The sequence below is a fragment of the Euprymna scolopes genome, chromosome 13, assembly GCF_053919585.1.
Source record: "Euprymna scolopes isolate OS-2025 chromosome 13, ASM5391958v1, whole genome shotgun sequence".
Lineage (NCBI taxonomy): Eukaryota > Metazoa > Mollusca > Cephalopoda > Sepiida > Sepiolidae > Euprymna > Euprymna scolopes.
The window spans coordinates 11,018,959-11,037,530 of record NC_136494.1 but is presented as its reverse complement, the minus strand read 5'-3'; positions in this window follow the sequence as shown (position 1 = coordinate 11,037,530).

Sequence of the window (18,572 nt, the reverse complement as noted above, 5' to 3'; positions counted from 1 at the left end):
ATATATATATATACCTGTTCACATACACTTTTCTATGATAAAGCTAGAACTCAGAATTAGACAGTCATGGAAATGTGTATGTGAACGGGTATATATATATATTTATATATATATATATATATATATATATATATATATATATATATATATATATATATATATATATATCGACTATGACTTTGACCTTTACCTTGGAAAATTTTATCATACATCCGTAGGTGAGGGGATTATTATTATGCCATGTTGTATCATGATCGGTGCAAGTGTGTAGATTGTAGGAGAGTATATATACATATGATATAAGCTTGACCTTTGACCTTACCCTTAAAAAATTGTGTGCATCATCACTTGGTTAAGGATCCGTCACGATGCCAAGTGTGGTAATGATCAGTCCAGTAGTTTAGGCTGTAGGACAGTTGCACACACACGTACACACACACACACACACACACCAACGCTACTGCTTTATATATAGAGATATATTAAAAATATAACACCTGATTGTTTTGAAATTAATCGTGGTCGAACGGCGAATTTACTTGCTTTTAGCGATTCTAAGACGCCGTTATTGGCTATTGTCCTTAAAAGGCGTTTTTTAACGGCATCCGTAGGGTTTACTTTCATTAGGTTAAGCACAAATATTAAGATAGCCTCCATTTAGCTTTCGATTGGAAGATCTGGCTAACAGGATGATCATAAAATAAGAAACCCGGACATTGAAGCTGGAGGCGGGAAATGAAACCAAACATAAAAAGACAACGGAGAAAATAATTTCATTTTGCAAGTAACGACATTTAACGGGAGAAAACAAATGATTAAGTCGTGACTATCCAAAGGCATTTCAGTGCAAAAGTGCAACTTTTCGCTTCTAGCAAACACGACTGTACTGAACAAGAAAGCCTAAAGATTACAATGTAAATATGTTTTCATTACGTCACTAGACTTTTACAACCAATCATAAAGCCAATATTCAAATTTGATAATGTGGACAACGCAATAAATTATAATGTTAGATAAATTACTCATAAATTATGAAGTTAGATGCAAATATTCTTACTGCAGTCTTTTATTTGTTTACCAGGCCCAACGTAAAGACATCTATTTCAATCCTTTTGGTTATGTTTTTGCATGGTTTTAACCCGAGGATCTGCAATGTCATTGGTCTACAAAGACTTGTCACGCATCACAGCAACTATTTATTATATAAATTATAATGAAAAACAATAATTTTATTGTATAAGTTCCCAAATGCTTTGACTGGTGAATCGATTGGCTCCTTGAGTTAACGGGCCTCTTCTCGGAAAATGGGTATTTATCAAATGATTTACATTAGAAACCAGGGAACGCCGATGGTGTTACTGGTCGACGACTATTATGATTATTTAAGCCAAAAGTTCTCGGTTAAAATATGTTTTAGAATAAAAATAACTGGAATAAATATTTATTTGCATTCAGTAGTTCCCAGGAATGTGAAATTGATGTTAATTTAATAAATGGAATTTAAGCTAACGATAATGTAAACGTGACTAAAGGATCTTAAGATACGTGTTGTGATGGCGTAATGGAAAAGATGCATTTTGAGACGTACAGTTTAGTTATGGGGGAGATCAGTTCGATACGTATGATCTTACCGGACGGCTGGGATGTTGGGGTTTGTAGTAGACGGTAGCGCCCGTGCGAGTCAGCAGGTTGGGCGATTTAACAGAATATAGTCGTATACAAAACGTGCCAACTCTGAAAAGGAACTCAGCATAACTAAATGAAATATCCATATGTAACTCCGACTTTGGCGTTTTCATTTCTCGGATAAAAGCACGTTTGATTTTAGATCCCATGAAAGGAAGATAAAAGGTATTCCCACTTATAAAAAAGATGTCCGTTTCTCGTTGAAACCTTCTCGATAAACTGTTGATACACAGATAAACACACATTAGTTAATATTAGACAATCACAGATAAAATACGGTTTAGCTTCTTTATTAGAAATGCACGTCTATGGATTTGTCTTCCGTTTTCCTGCTTTCCAGCTGATTACAATATAGTTGTTTTCAAGTCTAACGTAAACAAGTTTTTGATGTGCCGTTTTATATAAGTTAACAAATTTACCAAATTTTCATTACTAACGATTATTATACTGCCCAATTTCTACTGTACACACTTTAACCTTTATTCTTGAGTGGCCTCAAGGCCTTGATAAGTGGTGAGGCCTAAGTAAAAAAAAAGATAATCAAAATGTTATATAGAGGGTTACAAATATATACTTGGCGAGACACATATCACAGAATGTTTTACACTTACAAATAAGCAGAGGTCCTTGTGTTGTCACAGTAATTAATCGACCACTTCTCGGTGCATTGTGGATACTCCTTGTCTGTTCAAATTTGTCACGCAGTCGATAAATCGTGATCCTTTTTGGGGGAGGTGTTGCAAAGGTTTTGACCCCTGTTCTCTTACGCGTTCACTATTTTCTGTCTTCCAGTATTGTTTTAATATCCATTTTCGCTGTTCGCCAGTCAAATTACCGGCCATGGTTAAATTGCCAATTTAACTGAAAAAATAAAAATAAATGATTCAAAGTACATGTACTTTAATCGAAAGGAAATGTAATTAATAAAAACAAAAGACTAAAAGTATATGCATTTTTACCTTAAGGTATGTAGCTTTCCGTTCAATAAAATGTCAATAATTTCAATACTGTATACCTAATTTTGCACCCCATGTATATATATATATATATATATATATATATATATATATATATATATATATATATATATATATATATATATATATATATATGTGTGTGTGTGTGTGTATATATATACTGACAATTTCAGTATACACACACCGACAAGATAATTCATGCAAAACTAATCGGTGTGTAGTTTATCTTAACGTGTAAAGACAAAAGATACTATTTCTAACTGAAACCTCAAAGATCGACGACCCCCCCACAAAAAAAACATATTACAGATAAAACAGATTATATATAAATAATTTATTTAAAATTAATCCTTAAAATGGGTATCATTTGGATTGTTTGGAGTATTTGTTTTATCCTGATGTAACTTTTAATCCTCATTAAGTGTATGTTTTTAAAATTATTGATCTTCGAGAATCTGTACGACATCTCGAACGGAATATTTGCTTAATCCATCGAGGTAGCATTCTCTCGTTTCGTCAGCCATGGCCGAATGGAAGTCCTAACAATTCTCAATGGTACTTTTTAGTGTAGCCCGCACAGAGGATTGAATCTTAAAATTTCGAGAAGAGTGTAATTTACGACTGAACTTTACACGAAATACGCTGAAAAATAATTTAGCGCCATATAAAACATAAAGTAACCTTATAAAAAAAAAGTAAATAGCCAGTGAATACAAAATTGCTATTTGAATTATAGGGATTGGTTGTCAATGTAAAAAAACACCTAACTAAACTACATCGGACAGAAATGCTCCTTCTCTGATTTTCACCTTTAGAAAAACTGAACACTTCTGGACAAGGTATGAAGCCAATTCCACTATGCACTACTACATCATTCAGAGATTAGTAGTCCGTTACAGACCGGCCATTGTGTATTAATGTGTTCTGAACTGCTTAACTGAATGCATAAACAAGCACACATTCACACGCTCTCCATTCACAGGACGAACAGACGCTGTAGTTTATACATACATTCAAGAAACGCGCTTGATATCTATACATACGCCATTATGTTCGATTGTCGAACACTGTATATACACCCAGTATAAATATTAAGCATTATGATTAACACGTGTATATAGACAGCTGCTATGCTACATACACTCATTTACTTAACACATTTGTATATACACTGCTACCCTCCTCATGTAACTTTAAAACATTTATATTAACATATTTGGTACACATCTTAAACTAAACAATACACTTTATATATTATCCACCCATTTAAGATACCCTGTAACGTATATATCAGATATATAAAAGGCTATATGCCTGTCTGTCTGTCTATCTCCATATCTTCAAGGTTTATCTCTCCCGAAACAAAAAGTCGCAGTGATTGGATTTTGTATGGACCGTCTTTGGTAGGCTTTACCCGGTTAAAATGGTTTTTAAGGGATCAAAAATTGGTTAAATTGAAAAAAAGTCGTGATTCATTTTGTATATTCATCTTAGTTTATTTTTTAATATTTCAATTTTTAAGCAATTCATATGTGCGTCACGTTGGTAGAGTGGGAACGTCACCAGCGTTGAATGCTATAGTTTTGCTATTGTTTTCGATTCTAACTGATTGCACTCGAATACATTTTTTTTAACTTTTAAAATCAAACCATATAATAAAAATACGAAATCTAGACAAATAAAAATACCCTATTTAAGCGTATTTTACAACCGGGCAAAGCCGGCAATCTCCACCTCGCAGGTATATACACACACACATATGTATATATATATGTATGTATGTGGATGTGTGTGTGGGGGGTGAGGTCATGCCATATACTACTGGTACCATGAAACCCAGTACTACCTGCCTCATGGTCAAGTCACCGGCGACTAAACTGGTTCCCCCACCAAACCAGTCTGGTGGGGAGGGCAGTTAGTCTCCCTGAAGGATTAAAAACAAGACCTTCCAAAGGGCGAATGAACCCTTTTTCGGGGTCAACGGCCAACTAGCACCGTGTATATTTGTGTATATATATATATATATATATATATATATATATATATATATATATATATATATATATATATATGGGGGGTGTATGTGGGCGCGTGTGTTTGGGTAGAGAGGGCTCCCGTAAGCAGTGGTGAAGGAAACCTTTCTAGGAGAAGCAAATCTCTGATTTATAAAACCATAAAGCGGGAGACCAGTACCCGCATTAAGCTGGTCTGCATTTTAACTTGTTGCTGGCTATTTAGCTCTTGCTTGTTACTGGATCTCAACATTTTGAACTGAGAGAGAGACTTAGCTATCGTACAAAGCTAAAACTCTGTAACATCATCTTTGTATAGATACTGCCTCAGGCATTTGGGCTCATGGACTTTAAGTGTCTGAGGGAGTGGTACTCATCTAACAAAACGTTGCAATTATATATATATATATATATATATATATATACGTTTTAGTTGAACAATTTCATATCCACACAATATACATCGCTGCAGCACTGTGTACTCTCTCCTGTCGATTCATTAAGTAAATAAGGGGAAAGAGTGAGACTGGATCTGAGCACACTAGTATATTTATATAATAACTTTGAAAGTTTTAACATAAAAAGGGCTAGGATAATAGACCAAAACAAATATGACTTAGTTGTGACTTCAGATAACGAATGGAGGGGTAAGGTAGTCCTAGTGACATATAGCCGAATGGTCCTAGACGTTGTATCAAAGTTTACAGTTACCCAAAGGTGCTGAGTTCAATCCTGAACGAAGGCAGTAAAAAGTAACATTCAAAACAGAGAATCGGCAACTATGTGCCAGAGCCTAGCTGGAGTCCGAACACGGTACCCCGTAATAATAATAATAAAGGGTTGAGTTCGAGACTCCTAACAAACGGTTCCCCAGTTCGGTACAAAACACCTGATGAAGGCCGGAGATCAAAACGGCCGAAACGTTGTGACGATAACAACCAAGATGAGGAAGTCAGTCCGACAATAGGAATCAAGGAGGGGAAAGAGTTTAATATAGACACATAGTCAATTAGATATGCTGAGTTGAACAGATAAGGAGTAGAGAGGTCTGATTAGATAGTAAACGATTATAGTGGGCTATGTACACTTAGAAGCTATCAGGTGTAGGAAATAGCAAAACCTTAGAAATAAGGACCTGCAGGCAACTCCAAAATACTATTAATCTTTAATCTCGGTATGCTCATAAATATAAAGATACCGAGCAAAAGGGTTTTAAATGAAAACCGAGGCATAGTTACTAGAGAGAGAGATGGTGCGTGTGAGAGAGAGACAGAATACTAAAAAGTAAGATTAACTCATATTTAGAATATTATCAGATTCATAAGAGAGTTCTTTCAGTTTTAAACTTTTAAATTCAGATTAACATATCTCAGTGAACACAAAAAACTCAGTAATCAAAATAAGCACAATCAGAATCAACAAAACATTGCCAACGCAAAACTAGTGTTTTTATGCCAGTAGTGTAGAAATCTTACGTTCTGGTGGCGATAAAGTCGCGGTTAGTGTTTTTGATATCGCTTAGGTTTTTGAAGCATTTCACACGAAGAAACTTATCGAGATGCTTGAAAAAGGGGTAGTCGGCAGGTGAGAGGTCCGGAGAGTATGGTGGTGGAGTCAGAGTGTCATGGCCTAATTCGTTTAACTTTAGTAGAATTGGTTTAGCAACATGCGGTCGGACATTGTTCTGGATGAGAATTGGGCATTTTCTGTTCACTGATTCTGGCTGTGCTTTTTGAGGTGCCTGATGCATTTTATCAACTTGTTGACGGTACTTATTCGCTGTAAAATTTTCCCTTGCATTCAAAAAACTGTACTGGATGAAACCGGTCACAGACCATCAAATAGTCGACATGAGGGTTTAGGCGCAATTCTGGCTTCTAGAAGTGTCATGGAGCTTTCTCTGCGTTTAACTACTGAGGTGAGCATCGCCAGTTGTCTTAAAGAACCCACTTTTCATCTCAAGTCACAACCCGGTTGAGAAATGGGTCGTTTCTTTTTGCATAAAGAAGGGAGGATGGAACTTCATAATGGCGTTTACTTTTTTTTTGGGGGGGGGGAGTGTTTTGTTTTTCAATTCGTGAGGCACCCATTTATCTAGATTTCTTTTCGTACCGATCCCTCCGAAGTAGTTAGAAATCGTCGTATACGTTGTGTCTTATTCATAAGAAAGTTCAGAAACAGTTTAGCTCTTATTTTTTTACTTATCAACACCCGATGGCCGATCTATACGCTCACAATCTCGTCCATAAATCTCCATTGTCTTGTGCGTTTAATTTAAATAAGAACATTTTGCAAGCCTCATTGTTTTGACAATCATCTGGGATTAACTTTTACTCGCGATTTAAAATGGAACACGTACATCAAATTCGTTGCCGAGGTCGCTGGAAAAATGTTGTGATGCTTTTATCGATCCTGTAAATATCTCCATGCTGATGCAATTCTTTACCTATATGTGAGCCAGGTAGGTCCTAGGATAGAAGTTTGCTGTCACATCTGGGCAGGAGCTGCTAGGAAGAAAAAAATCTGCATTAACAGAGTTCAGAATAGACTTCGTAGCCTAGTGGGCGATGCCCTTTTCTCTTCCCTGCAACCTCTTTCTCACAGAAGCGAGCCTGTCTCTGCTTTATCATAATTTCATGGCAAGTGCTCAGCTGAGCTTCAATCTATGGTCCCTCCTCGCAAAACGTCCACGAGAAACACCCGTCTGACTGTAAACACTATCAATAATTCTCCCCACTTTTTATCTGTGCCTAAACCTAAACGTATATTCCTTGAACAAAGTTCTTTCTTAGAACTTCCCACCTGTGGAACTCTCCTTCTTTTCCCTGCCTTTCAACTGACTACAATATGGCTGTCTTCATGTCCAATGTAAACAAGTTTTTGGTGAGCCGTTGCCCTTAAGTATTCCAATTTACCAAATTTACATTTCTAACGATTATATAGTGTCTTTTTACCACTGCATACTCTTAAACCTTATCCTCGAGTGCCATCTGGCTCTGGATAAGTGGTGATACCCTTGCAAAATATCTTGTATTCAATGTTCTGAAGTGAAAACATTGATTTAAAAACAATTGTAATTTAAACGATCAGACAGAGCGGAAAACACTCTTAAAAATTATAGATAAAGTAAAGATATTAGAACTAAAATTTCTTTAAAAATAAATAATTTGAAATCTTGATTACAAAATTTCGCAAGAACCTTCTTCTCAGCCTGATAGGGTTATTACATTAAAATAGAAATGCTTAAGGCTATTTCATTAACCGAATATTATATTAGTAGCCTTTCCACATATATATACTTAGTTCTATCGCAAATAATTCCAGGCAGAAGTAAAAATTTCACACACTATTCAACAACCATTAACTATTTATATACATGTATATATATATATATATATATATACATGTACACACACACATACATGCATACACACACACACACACATATATATATATATATATAAAGTTAATCCTAAGAACGATATCATCATCGCAATTATCAATTATCTACAGAGGAAGTAGTTCCTCATTTTCCCCTAACCAACAAGTCCTCCCACCTTTGTCCTTCTACATTGCGAATTCTTACTCACAGGGAACTTATATTGAGACCCCATCCTTCGTAACTGATCCTTACACATATAGACATAGCATTTGTCTTCCATTCCTCTAAACACAAAATACTAACGTCTCGTCACACATGTTTTTTTTTCTTTCTGATTGGCTGATACTTGACATTCTCCTACTCGGGAATGCGCTTAATCCCGATATTTAACGACCACTTCGACACACTTAAACGAATTGTCCTCGTTTATCGATACATTAATACATTTGCATTCAAGCCAACTGAAAAACATTCAGATACAACCATAAAAATATAATCCATATTTTCTTTATTTTAAGTGTTTTCTCTTTTTTTGCGGGGGGAGGCATTATTGATAAATGTACCAGACGCCTTTTTTTTCTCGTCTTGTACTAAACACGGATAACATTCCATGTTTTTTCTCTCCATTTCTTTCAGTATTTCTTATTATTTGTTTTTCTCCTTTTTATTTGTTTTCCTTCTTTATTATCAAAATAAAATTATCACCTTCATTTTTTTTTTGTTTTAGTGCTTCCCTTTTGTTTGTTATTTGGGTTTATTTACATTTGTTTACTTTTCGTTTTATTTTTTTTTTCACGGTAATAAATTAAATATTTGACACCAACTACAGGGGAAATTGAGGGTTCAGTATTTATAAATGTACCATACGGGGTATTCTTATTTTGGCCTTGCGCTAAATACGTATAACATTCAGTGTTTTTGTTTTTTTTTTCTCTATTTCTTGCAGTTTTTCTTATTGTCGAATTCAAACAGTTTTATTTGTTTGTTTTTCATTTTTATTTGTTTTTCTTTTATATTATCGAAATTAATAGAAAAACCTTCATTTTTTTCTTGTTTTCCTTAGGATTGTTTTTGTACATTTGTTTTTTTTTATTATTTGTGTGTGTTACGGTGATAAGTACTTGCATTAATTTATTAAAAAAAAAGAAAGTTTGGTTTCATTTTTTTTTTTTGGATAGGATTCCATGTTTTCTGTCTTAAATACATTTCTGTCTCTTAATATAACTTAGAGACGGACTACTTTTAGTCGCGGAAGACGAGTAATAAGTCGACATTCCCACCGCTTAAACGGCTAAACGGGTGTGTTTTTTGTTTTGTTTTGTATTTTCTCCCACTTCTCTTCACCCGGGCTGCCTACTGCATTTATTTTTTTATTATTTTTCCCCTTGCTGCTATTTTTTATTTATTTTATTTATGTTTTTTTTTTTACTGCTGGGGGTTGCTCAATATCTTTACTACTCCACTTCTTTTCTTGATATTCCGATAGACGTTCTTACGATGAGGAGTGTAGGATGTCGATTTCGAAAGGTGTTCGTAATATAAGGTTGGTTGGGCGTTGAGGGTTGGGTAGCAACAACAGCAACAGCAACAACACAAAAGCTGTACTTTATTTTTTATTCGAGGAAAGGCACGCTTCCACCGGTTAACGGGTACTGCTAGTATATATATATATATATATATATATATATATATATATATATATATATATATTACTTACCATTCCAAATGGTAAAACGGATCAAATACTCACTTATAAATTGTGTTCGTTATTTATATTTTGTTCCAAATTTTTTTTTTACTTTTTAGATAAATTTTCATTATATTGTGTCATACACGTCTTCCTACAGATAGTGGAAGGTGTTTTCCTTACTCCACTAACAACTCATCAGAGACAAATAGATAATCCTAATTCATATATATATATATGTGTGTGTATATATATATGAATTTTCATTATAATGTGACACACTCCTATTCCTACAGATAGTGTAAGGCGTTCTTGTTATATCACTCACAACTCATCAGAGACAAATAGATAATCCTCATTTATATATATATATATATATATATATGAATTTTCATTATATTGTGACATACTTATATTCCTACAGATAGTGTAAGGCGTTTTCGTTATTTCACTCGCAACTCATCAGAGACAAATAGATAATCATCATTTATATATATATATATATATATATATATATGTATATATATATGCGTGCGCGTGTGTGTTGGGGAGTGTATAAAGCTGTTTTAAGTGGAATAGCGCCACACGAATTCTTCGGCCGTGTTTTAATATGCTGTGCAACTAATAGACTAATACGATTGACTTGCCACGCTGCGGTTCTTGAATTGATTTCGTCAAGTTGTTCGAAATCAATTTCCTAGTAATTACGAATCCTTCTTAATTCTTCAACGTATCGAACGATGATCTCTATCCGGTGGCGCATATGATATTTTTATTAGCGAACAGTCCATTCATGCGATAATCGACAGACATTGAATTTTCACTCAACCACCAAGATATTATTCTCCTTTTATGTCGGGCATGATTATGAGTTGCATATCTCAGAACGTCAACAACTCTCAGATGAATCACTCTAAACGAATGTTGGCATATTTTTATTAGTATTTTTGATCGAAACAGTTTAAGTTGAGTTGAATTACATATTGTTTTAACACTGTAAAGCAAAAGAGATGAAGAATTTTTTTTATTACATTTTCACTCCAAACAAGATACATTGTCACTTTGTTGTAGGGGGCTACTATCAGGGACATAGGCATCATGGGGTACGGTGTAGGGAGTTGGGCAGCAAGATATCGGCTCACGTTGCACTTGAACTTCTGCATGTATGTACAGTTCGGGAAGCAGGGACCCGGAAAGAAAATTCCAAAGTCAGGCTGTTCTAGGGAAAGAAACTACTGGAGTAGAAGGCTCTCTTACATCTAGGGATCTCTACTGTGAAGGGGTGGAATTTAGCTGCTTGTCGGGTTTGTTGGGGGTATTTACCTTGAGAGGGCACAAATGCTTGCAGTTCGTCAGAGAATTCGCCGTTAAAATACTTGTGGAACAGGCACAGGGATGCAACATTTCGTCGATGGGACAGAGGCTGAAGTTTAGATGACAGTACAGGAACTATCAGGTTGGCGACTGCCTTTATACATTGTCTAGGAGCGAGAGACTAGTAGCAGATGCACCAGCCTTAATATGACAACAATACTCCATACATGGGCGAATGGTGGCCTTATAGAGGTATAGGAAATTTTCGGGAGTTAGTGTCTTTCTAGCACGGTAGAGAGAACCTACCTTCTTCGCAGCGGTCCTGGCAATATTCTCAATGTAATTGTTCCAACTTATGTTTCCTGTGGACGTTAGGCCGAGGAGTTTAAAAGATGTACTTTCAGATAAAGAGTCATTGGTCATTGCTATTGGTGGTAGAGAAGGTTTCTTATAATTATTGAAGGAAACAAGTTTAGTCTTGGCAGCATTGAAGGTGACCATGCATATTTGTCCCCATTCCACTACAGATCGGAGCTCATCCTCTCGTGTTTCAGCCATTTATTTAGATATGTGTTCATTTGTTTTCCTGACGTGTCTTTTATAGAGCTTGGTGTCGTCAGCATATATACCCACCTCACAGGCAATTTTGTCAGGGAGGTAATTTATGAATATTAGGAATAATAGAGGCTCAAGGATAGACCCCTGAGGCACTCCCGCATTTATATCATATTGTGTAGATGTACGATCGTCGAGGACAACCTGAATTTTTTCTCTTATCTAAGAAGGATTTAATTATGTTATGTATTCTTTCAGTGATACCATATGATCTTATTTTCCTGAGAAGACCTTCATGCCATATCTTGTCAAAAGCCTTAGACGTTTTGTCCAGTGAATCGTATAAACTTTCTGAGATTACAGTTAGGATGTCTGCTGTGGAACGGGCTTGCCTAAATCCATATTGTTGATCAGGCAGAAGTTTAGCATCTGTAAGCTGATGGACTAGAGCTTGGTTAATTATGGTCTGAAATATTTTGGCGAAAAGTAGGAAGAGACTAATGGGGCAATAATTTACTGGGTCAGTTCTTTCGGCAGAATTCTTGAAAACTGTTACTACAGAAACAGTTTTCCAGCAGGCAGGAAAGCAAGATATATTAAGGCATTTGTTGTAAAGTTTGGAAAGCACTGGAGCTATTTCGGCGGAGCACATTTTTTATACCACGGCCGGGATGAGATCAGGTCCACATTCTCTTGCATTGTCAAGATTTCTTATGATATCATGCACCTTAGAAGGGGTGATTTTTAGATTGTCTAGTGTGGCGTCTGTCCGCAAAGGAAAGTCAGGCAGAGGGTGGTTGGAAGGGTCCAGTGTGGAGTTTGAGGCAAACCGGCTGGCAAACATATTAGCTTTCTCTGTTGCAGAGCAAAAACCCCATGATTGTTGGATAGTGATGGTGGGTTGATCGTCCATTATTTACTACACTATTGTAGATTTTCCAGAAGTATGGGGTTCCTAATTTCTGTGCTTCGATGCGTTTTTTTTGGTGGTTTCAGTAAATTCTCTCTTTCTTTCTTACAGTTACTTATGGCTTCTATATACTTCTGCCTATTTGAACTTGACTTATCTCGGTAAAATTTGCGGTGCGCATGCTGCCTTTGCGGTATTGCAGCTGCACAAGTAGAAGAAAACTTGGGAAAGTGGGGCTTGCTATTAAATTTGCGCTTGGGAACATGTGTTTCAATTACCATTTTGAACCATTCAGTAGCCTCATTTGCGCAATGTTCAGCAGGAAGTGAAACAGTATTTTGCCATGGCACCTCCCTGATGAGATCCCTGATGGCTTCCCAGTCAGCCTTTTTATAATAGCTCGTTGTTTTGAGCAGTGGCTCTTCAGTGTTGGCTCTAAAGTTTCAACCATTACCACTGCATGATCGGCGTTCCCAAGGGGGCTGTCGGCATTAGTTACACAGTCATAAGGAATTGTTGTATTTATGGGGAAAGACAGTAAATATTGGAAAGGAAAAAAGAAAATCTTAAAAAGACAACCGGAGAACGGGGATGGATTAAAATATTAATACAAAGATATTACACATAGTTTAACTTCTGTTAAAGTTTATATAACCCCGATCAGCCGGACACTTCTACTACTTTATATATATATATATATATATATATATATATATATATATATATATATATACGTTTTAGTTTAATAATTTCATATCCACACACTATACATTGCTGCAGCACTGTGTACTCTCTCCTTTCGATTGATCAAGTGAACGAGAGGAAAGAGTGAGATAGCAGGTTTAAGACTGACATAAAATCTGGACAATTCGCATTTGAAGAAGTTCGGATATTACTTTAAGAAAATAAGTCACTTGTTTCACATATCCTATAGTATGAAAATCAGTCGTAGAAGTAGTGACTATTCTAATTGTGCTTCGTTGAAATTACGCGTGCTTGTGTCATATAATATGCAGCTGATACTCAGACTGTTAGATATAGAGACGTGCCGACTTATATTCGAAAGCAGAGGTGTGCGCACGCACATTCCAGATGGAATGGATCTCCATCTTTTGTGTTCCATAAAAGTGATCCAAATTGTAATCAAATAAAAACACAGAAACGTTTACATTCCAAGGTCAGAACTGATCAATTCCGCAATTCAAAATAGAAAAGTAGAATGTAATATCTTGATGGTTACAGTTCCAGAAATGTCGATTTGTGACTATATAAGAGAAAACTGGGCAACAGAAAATAGAAGAGAGCAGACTAACAAAGGCGAGCGTGATTTCACATCTTGACATCTCTCCATCAGCGAGCAACACACAACCCAACCCCACACAAATATCTTCTCTCTCCCTCATTCACTCTCACTCTCTTTCTCTTTGTAAATAAACTAGAAGCTTAATTGTAAATAAAACTTATACTTTGAAATTCGCCTCTGTGTTGATTTTAAGCAAAGCGACAACAGAATTATCAGTGTGTATATATTATATAAATTATATATGCATTAAACAACGCAAGAGGAATACATGCCGCTAGTCTGTTTCTACTTTATCATTATAGATATAGAAGGATCTAGACTAACCTCAAATCTAGACAAAATAAACCTGAAGAAGGTCGGATGTTATATTGTAGAAATGACATCGATTTTTTACATTTATATTGTATCATAAAAGGGGTTTCAAAATTCTATATGTGCTTTGGGTGCAAATAAAAGCGTTAAATCAGTAGTAGAAGAAGGGGTTATTCGATTTGGGGTTTGTTTAAATTACGCGTGTTTGTGTACTATAATGCGCGGAATATACTTAGAATACAATTGTGAACTACTGAAGACGTCAATCTGGTCATGGCTGAGGGAAGGAGAGCAGACTATCCCATGAATTAATAATAAAACTTCCACTCGAAATCCCTTTTAAACTCCAGAGCAGGCTATTAAAAGAAAAATATATATAATAACAAATACAAAAGTATTGGATACACTTTCAAAAAATCCGTTTTCTTAAATACTTTTAGATGACTTTAACTTTTCCTGTTGCAATAATGCAAGTGTGATATCACTGACCAATCAGAGAGCTTTATAATAAAATATTTTTTTATAAAATTCTTCTGAGCCAGTCCTGATGTAATATGTTCAAAAACAAGTCAACTTACATTGGACATTGTTTCTTTGTAAAAGATAGCCTACGTTTATCCTTTAAAGTTAAGTATGATTGTTTCCCTATACATTACTAGTATATAAATTTACCTGAATCGATGAAGAACCATTTAAACATTCTTTATTTGAATGATAAAACTCAGAACTGTTTTTTATCCTTTTATATTAGAAGTCTTTATCTTTCTTTTAGGTCGTGCTAATTTGTATTCTTTTTATTTTACCTTTTTTAAGGCGGTAGAATCAGGGGAGGTTACTCCAGTAGAAGTTAGAAATATTTGACTTTCGTGTGAAGGATCTGAATTGCCAGTGAGTTTCTATTTCCTCAGTTTCGATTAAATTATGTACGAGTAGAATAATCAATCTTGAAGCAAATAAAACTAATGTTGTTCTAATGATTAAAGAGATGTTTTCTTTGTTCCGTTTTGTGTCTGTTTGGGAAAACTATTAGACTTGACGTTCTTCCTTGTAGAAACCAATAAATAACGAGAAAACCAAACTCAACATACAAAAAAATGGTTCAGTAAAACAATGACTTTTGCAGCAAAATAAAACAAAAAAACACAACGAGTAAATGTAAAAAGAGATTAAATTTCAAACCTCAACATTTTGTAGAAAAATGCGATTGTCCGCATTGATCTAACGCTTGGGATCATGATCGGTTTTATATAGATAGGAAAACGTAAATTCTTATAAATCAGCATCTCACGATATTTGGCTGTCTTGATTCTATTGATTGCATTAGTCTCTCCAATTATTTATAGAGTCGGATATTTAACAGGAAGAAACACGTGAAGTTTGCATACATACACATTAAAAGTGGAACTACGGAAGATATTATACACCCAGGTGATCAGACAACGTCTGTATGTAAGTCATCAAGAAATTATCAATTTGCATGAATTAACACGTTATACTATTTGGTACTCATGCAAAATGACGACCGAGCTATCATTGGGATTTTCCGTGCATTTTGCGTAAAACTCATGCAGGTGCCGAAACCATTATATAGCAGGAACCAACATCATTTTAGAAAACATTTATTTTCTATCATTAATATATTCTTTAAAAAAAACTATTTATCATCATTTGCACCAACAAAATCATTAAAAAAAATCATTAATAACCAAATAAAGAATGTTTGCTTGTAATTAAATAATAAATTATTCATGAATCTACCTTACAGGGAGTGTTTTCTGTTTTCTTAATTTCTCAGAAAAATATTGATTTGTAACAAAAAGGATAATGTTGTTTGTATTTGTCAATTATAATTTCTAATCTACTACATTTGTAATATCATAAATAATACATTATTTATTTACAATATATTTGCCCGAAAAAAGATGATAAAACTTTCGTGCGGCACCTTCCGGCGCTTACGATACTGCCCAGAATATTCTAACGATAGCATTATCCTTATTCTACATGAGTATTTATTATTTTTTTTTCTGGTGCGATCTTATTTTAAAATTAATTCCAGAATCAGAAATTTAAAGTTAGAATAATGGTAAGTAAAATGTCTACATTGTTTTATTGGTTTTATTTCATCTTTTTATTTTATTTGTTTTTGGAAGCCCCGTATATCTCTTGACTGTTTCATCCTTCGGTCCTCACATTCAATAAACGTTGTTTCTGAAAAAAAAAGTATTTTTTGGTTGTTGTGGAAATCTATCTGTTTAGCATATATAAACGTATGCTTATTGCACTTACTCCTTAAATCAAGACATATTTATATATGTTTCCGAAAAATAGAGAAGTATTGCTGCTTTTCTTTGATTGGAATCTATCCTTATACAATTTTATTGTCGTCTAATTTTACATTAAGTTGCTTGATTTCTTGTATTGAGTAATTTCTATGAAAACGAAGAAAGTTGTAAAAATCTATTGTTAACGCAGATAAAAAGTACTTGCAGATTTCGAACTTAGTATGGCCAGGTTATCAGTTTACGTCGGTAGTAACGTGGCCACATACAAAAACCGCCGTACACAAGGCTTTGAAAAAGTTAAACATTTTGCTGATTAAACTACTTCACCAAAAGCCAAATAGGCGGGTGTGTTTTTTTTTATAAGGAGAAACCCCGTCGAATGTTAACAAATATATAAGAATGCCCACATTTTGATCTAGCCTTCTTTTACAAAATTACTATTATTATTATTATTATTATTATTATTATTATTATTATTATTATTATTATTATTATTATTATTATTATTATTATTATTATTATTAAAAAAATAATAATAATAATAACATTAATAACAACAATAACAATAATAACATTAATAATAACATCAATAATAATAACATTAATAATAACATTAATAATAATAATATCAACAACAACAATTATAATAATAACAGCAACAACAATAATAACAATAACAACTACAACAATAATAATAAGATTAATAATAATAATAATTATAATAACAATAACAATAATAATAACAGCAACAATAACAATGATAATAATAATATCAATAATAACAGCAAAAACAACATCAACAATAATAATAACAGCAACGATAATAATAACAACAATAATAATAACATCAACAATAATAATAACAGCAATAATAATAATGATTATAATAATTATAATAATAATACTAATAATAATAATAATAACAATAATAATAACAATAATACCAATAATAATAATAATAATAATAATAACATTAATAATAACAATATTAACAGCAACAATAATAAGAATAACAGCTACAACAATAATAACATTAATAATAATAATAACAGCAACAACAACAACAATAATAATAATAAGTATAACAATAACAATAATAATAATAATAATAATAATAATAATAATAATAATAATAATCATTAAAGCACATTCCATACCTGTGAAAATATAATGCTACCACGAATAGTTAAAACGGAAAGCTCTCAGACTGAATATTACTCATAGAAATTGGTAATTGATAAGGTTTCTTATGATTGTGAATAGGAAGAAGCATAATCTTATTAGTGTTAAATGTTACCATCCATTTATCATCCAAATTCAAACTGATTCATTTTCTAACGTTTCAGCCATTAAATTGGATATGTGTATATACGGTTTTCCCTCGTGTCTGCTCACATCCTTTCCCTCGTCTCCGCACAATTCTACCCTTCCTTGAAAAAGTTCTAAAAACGGCTTCGAAATCCTATAAATGATGCCCTTTTCACATCAGAGCAACCACTTTCTCGCTGAAGAGATCTTGCGAGCCTAGTTCTGCTCTGTCGTTATTTTTGTGCCAGGTGCTCATTGGATTTCCAGTTTATCGTCACTCCCACACCAAACTTTCATAAAAGCACGCGCCTAGCTAAAATCACTATCAATAATTTCCCACGCTCTTTATCTGTGTCTAAATTTAAACGCAAGTTCTATGAACAAAGCTTCTTTCGAAGACCTGCGCGGATGTGGAACACTATTCCGCTGGCCTACTTTCCGTTTGACTAAAACATGATCGTCTTCAAGTCTAATGTGCATAAATTATTGTTCAGCTGTTCCATGAAATATTCAGTTTGTACTCAACGTCCATCGCCGTGCACGCATTAACACTTATCCTTGAGTAACCTGCGGGCCTTCATAAGTGGCAATGTTCCTGTAAATAAATTGGACACAAAAGCAAAACACTAGTTAGTAAATAAAGGAGTAGAACAGTTTAGGCAAATAGCAAACAGAATCCTGAACACACGCGTGTGCTCTATCCCAACTATCATCAATGGACCTGAGGTAATCTCGTCAGCATTAGACAAAGCCAAACTACTTGCCAAGAACTTTGCAGCTTTCTCTACTATTTGCGATTAAGGCCGCCAACCCCCAATATTTCCTCCTGTATCAGAAAACA